At 39.3% G+C, this 9,016-nt stretch overlaps 1 long non-coding RNA gene across 3 annotated transcripts; it reads left to right on the forward strand.

The window, feature by feature from the left end:
* Window positions 1-327: 327 nt before the first annotated feature.
* LOC123572843 (uncharacterized) lies at window positions 328-4,093 on the forward strand. 3 transcript variants are annotated; one of them, XR_006697390.2, is made up of 3 exons: window positions 328-538; window positions 2,690-2,812; window positions 3,566-4,093. It is a non-coding gene; the product is annotated as an uncharacterized lncRNA (long non-coding RNA). The 3 variants fall into 3 exon arrangements; XR_010586071.1 differs by lacking the exon at window positions 328-538 and having other exon boundaries at window positions 2,439-2,812; XR_012434354.1 differs by lacking the exon at window positions 328-538 and having other exon boundaries at window positions 2,439-2,812; window positions 3,686-4,093.
* The last annotated feature ends 4,923 nt before the right edge of the window (window positions 4,094-9,016 follow it).

The following is a 9,016-nucleotide window of genomic DNA, read 5'->3' on the forward strand; positions in this document are numbered from 1 at the left end:
TGAAAGTAATGTGACACATTGGTTTACCAGTGTTGTTATCCGAGGACTGTACCACGGACATTCCATATACCTTGTGGAAGCAATTTTAGTTGGTGCTGATAACCCATTTTCACAATAGGTTTCATGGCAATCAATAGTGTTTTGACCCTCAGTTTGAACATCTCATCAAGGAGGTTTTTAAAATAAGAGCCTGATTCTACTGAGGTCCACTAACTTCTCCGTATGAACACGTGAACCAAACTCTAAAAGCATTTCTTGCTGCCTATCTACAATAGAATTGCAGATTATATGTTTGATCGCATGGGACTAACAATGGTACCCCTCCTGATACTACTTGTCTTCACAAATTAAAGGAAAGAGGAATTTGTGTTAAAAATAAAGGAAGGAGGAATTTGTGTTAAAAATAATAAAGTATGTTTTCTTATTCTTCTGGGAAGAGAGATAACTTTCTGAGAAAATTTATTCCAGTTATGAAGCAGAGGCACCGAATCACACACCTCAAATCTTTCTGTCACTTTTAACAAAGCTGATTGATTATGTGAGTTTATACCTGTCACCTTTCCTTGTTAAGAATATTTTTATGTATTATTTAATAAATTTTTTATTTGATAAGTGAAGTAGCATTGTCACTGTAAAAAAAATTAGAAAATGCAGAAAACATAATAGAGAAAAATCATTCCATTATTCTCTTACATAAAGGGAACCTCTCTTATTATTAAATGATTGATTGGCTGACAGGTTATTTGCTAAAAGGAAAGCATCCAACTATCCAAGTTGATTTTGGCACTTTTCTTTTTCAGCACTTGTTACAGCTGAAATGATCTAATTCAGGGGCGTTCAATCTTTGGCTTCTCTGGGTCACCTTGGAAAAAGAACTGTCTTGGGTCACACGTAAAATACACTAACACTAATGATAGCTGAGAAGCTTAAAAAATGCAAAAGAGATTTCATAATGTTTTAACAAAGTTTATGAATTTGTGTTCAGCCACATTCAAAGACATCCTGGGCTGCACGCAGCCCATAGGCCATGGGTTGGACAAGCTTGATCTAGTCCTTTGTGAAATTTTTATTTTTATTTTTGGCTATCTCTCCCCACTAATATATAAGCTCCACGAGGACAGGTGTTTTTTTCTATTTTGTTCACTGTTGTATCCCCAGTACTATTAAGAACAACGTCTAACACCAGAAGCCATTCAGTATTTGTTAAATAGTGCATTAATGAACAAGCGTTACCTTTCAAGAGTCCTTGCCCAGTTGAACTTATCCTGTCTAAGCAATTTTTTCTCTTGATACTCAAATTAGCTTTACAGAAAGAATCTTTCCCTAAGCTTTACATCATATTGCAAAATCAGAAGCTAAGACTGTTGAACACCATGGGTTTGGATGGTTAGGGCAGGTTCCTTTGTGTTTGTTATTAAATGATTGGACTTCTTGGGTTGTTCTTTTCAAGCTACTTTTCTTTGGTTTTCATTGAAAGGAATGGCATGGAGGGATGGCCATGCTTTCCTTCAACAATTCCTTCTGGCCTCACTGGCCTTCTGAATGTGCCAAACTCTTGTGCAGGACTTTTGCATGAGCTGTTCCGTGCCTGGAAGTCTCTTCTGTGCTCTTCAGGCGGCAGTTCTTTCAACCCTGTGCTTGGCTATCAGTTACCCAGAGCGAGACTCCGTCACCAAAACAAACACAAAAACAAAAAACAAACAAAACAAAAACAAAAACCCAAGTCAAAAGGTCAAACCCTGTACTTGTCCTTCCAGTCGCTTGCTTGGGCCTCTTCCAAGTGTACTGTTTTTCCTTTTGTTCCTTCTCTGAAGCTTTTTTTTTTTTTTTCCTTTCCTTTTCTTCTTTTCTTTCTTTCTTTTTTCTTTCTCTTTTTTTCTTTTTTCTTTTTTTAAGACAGGGTCTCACTCTGTCACTCAGCCTGGAGTTTAATAGCGTGATCTTGGCTCACTGCGCCATCTACCTCCCAGGCCCAAGCAATCCTCCCACCTCAGCCTCCTGAGTAACTTTTTTTTTTTTTTTTTTTTTGTAGAGATGAGGTTTACTGTGTTGCCCAGGCTGGTCTCAAACTCCTGAGCTCAGATGATCCACCCGCCTCAGCCTCCCAATGTGCTGAGATTACAGGCATAAGCCACTGAGCCAGGCCCCTGCTCTAAAGTTTTTAAATCAACTTTCACTCGTGCTCTAAAACTTGCCTCAATCTCTTCTTCTGCCTTAGGCCCCTCAGTTGAATTTTTTGAGGTGGCTGCAGACCCTTATGGATTCGCTGCTTGTAACTTGGATACTCACCACTGCTAACAGTTTGATTCATTCCAGATACCCTATCTGATATTGCTTAGAACATTAGAATGAAAGACAGATGAGTTTATGTAGTACTCTTCAGATGCACAGTGTGGATGCTTTCTTTCTCCATCTCTCTAGCAGCCCTGTACATTTCCAACCAGAGACACCCACACACGTCCATAGAGTTAGGACAAAGACACAAAACTCCTAGGTTGATTTTTACTTCAAGTAAAATTCTGTGAAACAGGGATGTGAATTAGACATTCTGAAATAAGTCAAATATTTGGATTAAGAAAAATAATTGCCCTAAAATAGAAATCATTAACCCCATACAAGACACGGATTTAATTAAAGTCATTTAAATACCTGATCCTGATAAAATCACTATGATTTTCTGTGGTTGCAGGCTTCATATGCAATGGTAAAATGCAATTTGAGGAGTATTTATTTTGAGATGCCATGCTAAGTCAATGCCCAAACTAATCTCCACAAACCCTTTGATGACACTTTAATTCAAGCCAACAAAATGGTGAGTGAATTTTATTAGCGGCAATACAACATAAAAATAAATTAGTTTAAACTATAATTTTTCTCTGTCGTACAAATACTTTATTGACCAGATAGCAACTCTTTACTGCCCTCCCCTGATCTGTTGTGGAAATACTGCTTCTGTTGGAGAAAATGATAGTACTAAGAAAAGAAAATTTAGCCTTTTCATCCCACGGATAAAGTCAAATGGCTTCTTTCTAGGATGCAATATCACCTATGTTTCATATTGCTATACATTAGCTTCTCCCCAAAAGTAATAAGAAGAAACTATAGCATTTAGTTGATGCTGTCTTAGAGCCCTGGGATCTCCTGAGTGGTGCTAACTTTTCTTCTCTTTCTGGAAATATAACTTATTCTCATTAAAAAAGTAGATATGGGAATAACTAAATTGAGTCAAACTCACTCCCTGATGTAGTTTTACTTCACACAAAAGGGCCTTTCTATTGAACTTGTGGGTATTTAACTGAATTCCAGTAGCTCAAATACAACTTTATGGGAAATTCATTGCCCCTTTCTTCCGGCCTGAATGTGAAATTAAAATAGGCAGGAGAAGTTGAGAGGGTGTCCTGTTTCAGTGGGGTGGTTAGACCATTTACATTCAAGTTTAATACTGATACATGAGATTTCGATTCTATCACGACATCGTTACCTGTTTGCTTTGTAGTTTCTGCTGTGTTTTTGCTTTCTGGGGTCTGAGGGCTTTGTACTTCAGTGTGATTTCTGTTCGTTTTAGAATCACGGGATGGTAGAACCAGAAGTAAATGAGAGTTAACAAACCAAGTGCTAAACTTTGTGATGGTTAATACTGAGTGTCAACTTGATTGGATTGAAGAATACAAAATATTGCTTCCAGGTGTGTCTGTGAGGGTGTTGCCAAAGGAGATTCACATTTGAGCCAGTGGGCTGGGAAAGGCAGATCCACCCTTCAACTGGGTGGGCTCACTCTAATCAGCTGCCAGCATGGCTAGAATATAAGCAGGCAGAAAAACGTGAAAAGAGAGACTGGCCTAGCCTCCCAGCCTACGTCTTTCTCTCCCGTGCTGGATGCTTCCTGCCCTCGAACATTGGACTCCAAATTCTTCAGTTTTGGAACTCCGACTGGCTTTCCTTTGTCCTCAGCCTGCAGACAGCCTATTGTGGGACATTGTGATCATGTGAGTTAATATTTAATAAACTCCCCTTTATGTATATATTCCATTAGTTCTGTCCCTGTAGAGAACCTTGACTAATAGTCCCTTGAATTAAAATATGCTGAAACCAAGGTCCAGAGAGTGAAGTGATGTTCAAGGTCACATAGCAAAACAGAGGTTGATTCTGCTACCCCTGATTTCCTCTTCCATGTAGGCTCTTCTTCATTGTCTGAGTTTGGAAAACCCATCTCTGTGTGCACCTGGGTTGTAATAGCTTCCCCAGCTTTCATCAAACCCTTAATGCTGTTGCGCTGCCCCCTGGTGGCAAGGATTATCCACTACAGCTACAGAATTTGGCCTAAGCATGCTCCTCCCTCTGTATTCATTCAGTTGACAAATATTTATTGAGATCTACACTATGCCAGCCCCCTTCTAGACACTGGAGTTTCGTAGAAAAGCAATGGAGTATCTCTGTCAAACACATTAAATAACACATAAGGCTATGGAGATGATAAATCAGAGAAGGGACAGGCATCTGTGGCTGGAGAACTGCAACTTTAAATCATGTGTTCCTAGTTTGGCCTCTCTGGAAATAAGACGTTTGAGAAAAAATTTAAAGGAAGTGAGGGCATAAGCCGTGTTGGTGCCAGGGGAAGCAAGGCCTGGGCAGCGGAAATGTGAAGATGCCAAGGATCAAGAGGGCATCTGCTGGTTCTGAGGAATGGTAAAGAGGTCACTGTGCTCTGAGCTTAGTGAGATGCGGAGAATAGAGACAAGCACAGAGCCATGCAAAGGCAGAGAGGGGAAGGACCAGTGGGGCCTGTGGGCTGGAGCAAGAGTTTGGTTTTTTTCTCTGGATATGGGGACCACTGGCCTTTCGTGAGTAGAGGTATGACACTAACTTTCGGAAGCCTTTAGAGTCCTCAGACTGCTGCATTGCGAATACACTGGAGTGGAGACCACGGTGGAAGTAGAGAGGCCTAGCATGAGGCCATTGCAATAACTGAGACAAAACAATGGCAGTGAGGACTGAGGAGACAGGTGTGAGGCGAGACCCTGTGCACATCCTGAAGTTAGAGCCTTTGCTGATGATGTGATGTAGGAGGTGTGGGAAAGACACACATCAATGTTCACCCCAAATATTCTACCTGAACATGAACGAATGGAGTGGCCGTTAAATGTGATAAGAAAAGGCTCAGTGAGAAGCAGATTCTCAGAAGAAGACGAGGAGCTCAGTTTAGAGCGCGTTAATGTTCCTATTTATTTATGTATTGATTACTTATAGTGCTGTTCCTTCCCTCTTGTAGATCCAAATTAGCATCTGGTATAATTTTCCTTCTATCAGAAGAACTTCCTTTAACATTTCTTTTAGTCCACATCTGCTGGTGACTAATCCCCTCAGCATTTTCTGAAAACATCTTCATTTCACTTTCAATTTTGAAGGATATTTTCACTGAATACGGAATTCTGGGTCAGCAGTTCCTGCCTCCCCCAATCTCCTACCCCTACCCCAATCCATAAGTTTGGTTGCTTCAGTGTCTGCTGACTTTTATAATTTCTGACAAGAATTCTGTTGTCATACTGATCTTTGTCCTCTGAATTTAATATGCTTTTATTTCCTGGTCAAGCTTAGACTTTTCGCTTCGTCATGTTTTCAGCAATTTGATTATGGTATGCCTTGGTATGGCGCCCTGTATGTAAGTCCTAATAGACTTATCTAATTGTCAAGCTGGACTTGTCTAAGTCATTCTCTGGTCTGTCAGCACCTTCCTAGTTTATGGGGGAGAATGTTATAGTCCTAAGTTTTTCTCATAGCAGTAGTTTCACTTGATATGCTGGAGGGTATTGCCAATAGGCAAAGGAAACCTTTTTTCTCTCCTTTCCATTTTATAGGGCTTATCACTGGAACCCAGTATTTTCTTTCTTTTAAAATTATATACACATATATACATAAATTATGCACATATATGTGTGTGCATATATATATGTAGTCTGTGACAAAGCTTCAGGGGGTCCTGAGAACATGTGCCCCTGGTGTGGTTTTCTTTGTTTCTGTTTGTTCTTTCTTCTGTTTGGGGTTCTTAGAGGTTCTGGGATATGTGGGTATATGTTTTCATCAAATTAAGAACATTTTTTATCATTATTTTTTAAGGGTTTTTTTTTTTTTCTTCTTCTGTCAATTCCCTTTACTGAGTCTTCAACTACATGCTGTTAGATTGCTTGATAGTGTCAAATAATATCATTGACAAGGTCATGATGCTTTGTTCATTTTTTAAAAAGTCTTTTTTTCTCTCTGTGCTTTATTTTGGACATTTTCTATTGCTTTAAGTTTAATATTTTTAAGTTCAATTTTGTAGAGTTTAATCTGTTGTTAATATTTTCCATTATATTTTTAATTTCTGATATTATATTTTATCTCTGCAAACTATGTATAATTCTTTTTATAATATATCTACCACTTCTTCCCTCATAATGTTAATATTTTCTCCCACTTCCCTGAGTGTATGGAGTATAATTATAGAATTTGAAATTTTCTGTCTGCTAATTTCCTCATCACTGTAAATCTGGTTCTGCTGCTGTTGAGTGGCTTTCCTTTTGGTTATAGGTCATATATCCTCCTTCTTTGATGTCTGTTATTATTATTGTTTTTAAAATTATTGTCATTATTTTTGAGACAGAGTCTCACTCTCTTACCCAGGCTGGAGTGCAATGGTATGATCTCCACTCACTGCAACCTCTGCCTCCCGGGTTCAAACCATTCTCCTGTCTCAGCCTCCCAAGTAGCTGGGACTACAGGCATGTAGGTGGACTACAGGTACCACCACACCCACACCTGGCTAATTTTTGTATTTTTAGTAGAGATGCGGTGTCACCATGTTGACCAAGCTGGTCTTGAACTCCTGACCCCAAGTGATACGAGCGCCTTGGCCTCCCAAAGTGCTGGGATTACAGGCATGAGCCACTGCATCTGGCTTGATGTCTGTTATTTTTAATTTGAAGACAGACATACATTTTGTGTTGTCAGGGGCTATATTTTGTTGTATTCTTTTTAAATAGTGCTGAACGTTGTTCTGGCATGCAGTTAGTTAAGCTGCTTGGATTCAGTTTGATCCTTCTGAGGCCTGCCTTAAGCTTTCTTAGAGTTAATCCAGGGCACTTTTTGGTTCAAATTTAACTTATCCCCAAAACTAAGCGGACACTCCTCTGAGGATTTTACCCCATGCTCCACCTATTTCAAGGTCTTTCTCCTTTGGCAGGTGGAAACACTGAGTATTTTCCATCCTGTGTGTTTAGAATTTTTCTGCCTGCTGATTTTTAAAGGGGTCTTCTCCAGTTTCAGATAGTTTTCTGTCACGTATGCTCACATCAGTCAGTACTCAGACAATGACTTGAAGTGCTCCTCTGCAGTTCTTGAATCCTTTCTGTGTAGCTCCCTCCTCTCTGCCTCACAGATTTCTAGCTGCTTTGGCCTTTCTCAACTCAGATCTCTTATTCTCTAGTCAGTGAGATAACTTGGCTCTGGGTTTCTTCTGCCTCCTCTACAGTCTGGAAACTGTCCAAGCAGTAAACTGATAGTAAGTATAGGGCTCATCTTACTTGTTTTTTTTTTTTTTTTTCTTCTCTTGAGGATTCACTGTGCATACTATCAGTGTCCAATGGCTGAAACTTATTGTTTCATATATGTTGTCTGATTCAGTAGGATGCTGCGGGTGGTGGTTAAATCCAATTACTTTTATTCCAAATTGGTAGAAAGCAGAAACTCTTAGGGCATTTTAATTTGCGGATGTGTCTGTTGAACATGCAAGTACCGATGTCATGTAGGCATTTAGATACATGTGTTTAGAGATCAGGGAAGAGATCCAGATCAGAGATACATGTTTGTTATATACATTTAATCACATATTGCTTTGGAAAATTTCTTCCCAATGGCCCCATCCCTCTTATCAGAACTAAATTGTTACACATTCTATCTTATCAGATGTCACTAAGGAGATAGACTAAATAAAATGAGGTAATAGTGTCACTGAGTCACTCTTTCCAGGTACGTATTTATTTGTTAATAAGGCCTACCCAACTCAATATTCTTGCCAACCAAACATAAATAGATTTTACCTGAATTGTCAATTCTTTTCCATTAATAGTGGCTTCCTGAAGTGCTATATATAGAAGAAATCTGAGGCCATGCCCAGGGAAAGAGTGCTATGACTGATTGCTTATTTTTGTTGTGGAAGCAGGAAGGAGAATAGAGATAACTGTACCATGTGTTATGCTGCCTGTTTTGGCGTAAAACAATAAATGGATATATTTGGGGCAAGTGATATACCAACAACACAATATAGACTATCTACCATTTTGCTTTTATTGAGAAAGGTATTAGCTAGTTATTTCTGTAGAATAGCTCATAAACATATATTCCCAGCGCCAAATTAGTTAAGAACACAAATTCATGTTGGATTTTTTTCTAGTACAATGTGGTTGGAAAATAGAACATCTCCTTATGCAAATCATAGGTGATTGTAATGTGTCAGGTCCCCCACCAGGCTACCTAAGGACATATGTCTGCCACCTGAACTCTGAAGGCTGGGCAGTGAGCCAAGATCGTGGCACCCAAACCAGGTGTACCTGAGAAACTTAACAACCTGGAGAATATCTGAAAACATACCAAGAAAAACAGTCTCATTGCTCAAACACAGCCAGCAAAGAGCCAAAAAACTAGCTTAAAAGCATGCCGCCATCCAGGAGTGCCCTGTATGTAAGTGAAAATAAACTCATCTACTCTTCAATCTGGACTTGTGTGAGCCATTCTTTGGTCTCTTGGCACCTTCCCAGTTTGAAAGGAGGGAACGTTACAACCCCAAGTTTTTCTCTTAACAGTGGCTTCATTTGATATATTGGAGGGTGTTGACCACAGGCAAAGGAAATCTCTTCTCTCTCTTTTTCATGTTATAGGGCTTATCAGCTGTCTTTCCTATATAAGGGGAAATCTAGAAGAAAAAAAATCGTATTTTTTTAAACTAGAAGTTAAGAAAAGCTCTACCTGGAACATCAGAGCT

This window comes from Macaca fascicularis, chromosome 4 (assembly GCF_037993035.2).
Source record: "Macaca fascicularis isolate 582-1 chromosome 4, T2T-MFA8v1.1".
Taxonomy (NCBI): domain Eukaryota; kingdom Metazoa; phylum Chordata; class Mammalia; order Primates; family Cercopithecidae; genus Macaca; species Macaca fascicularis.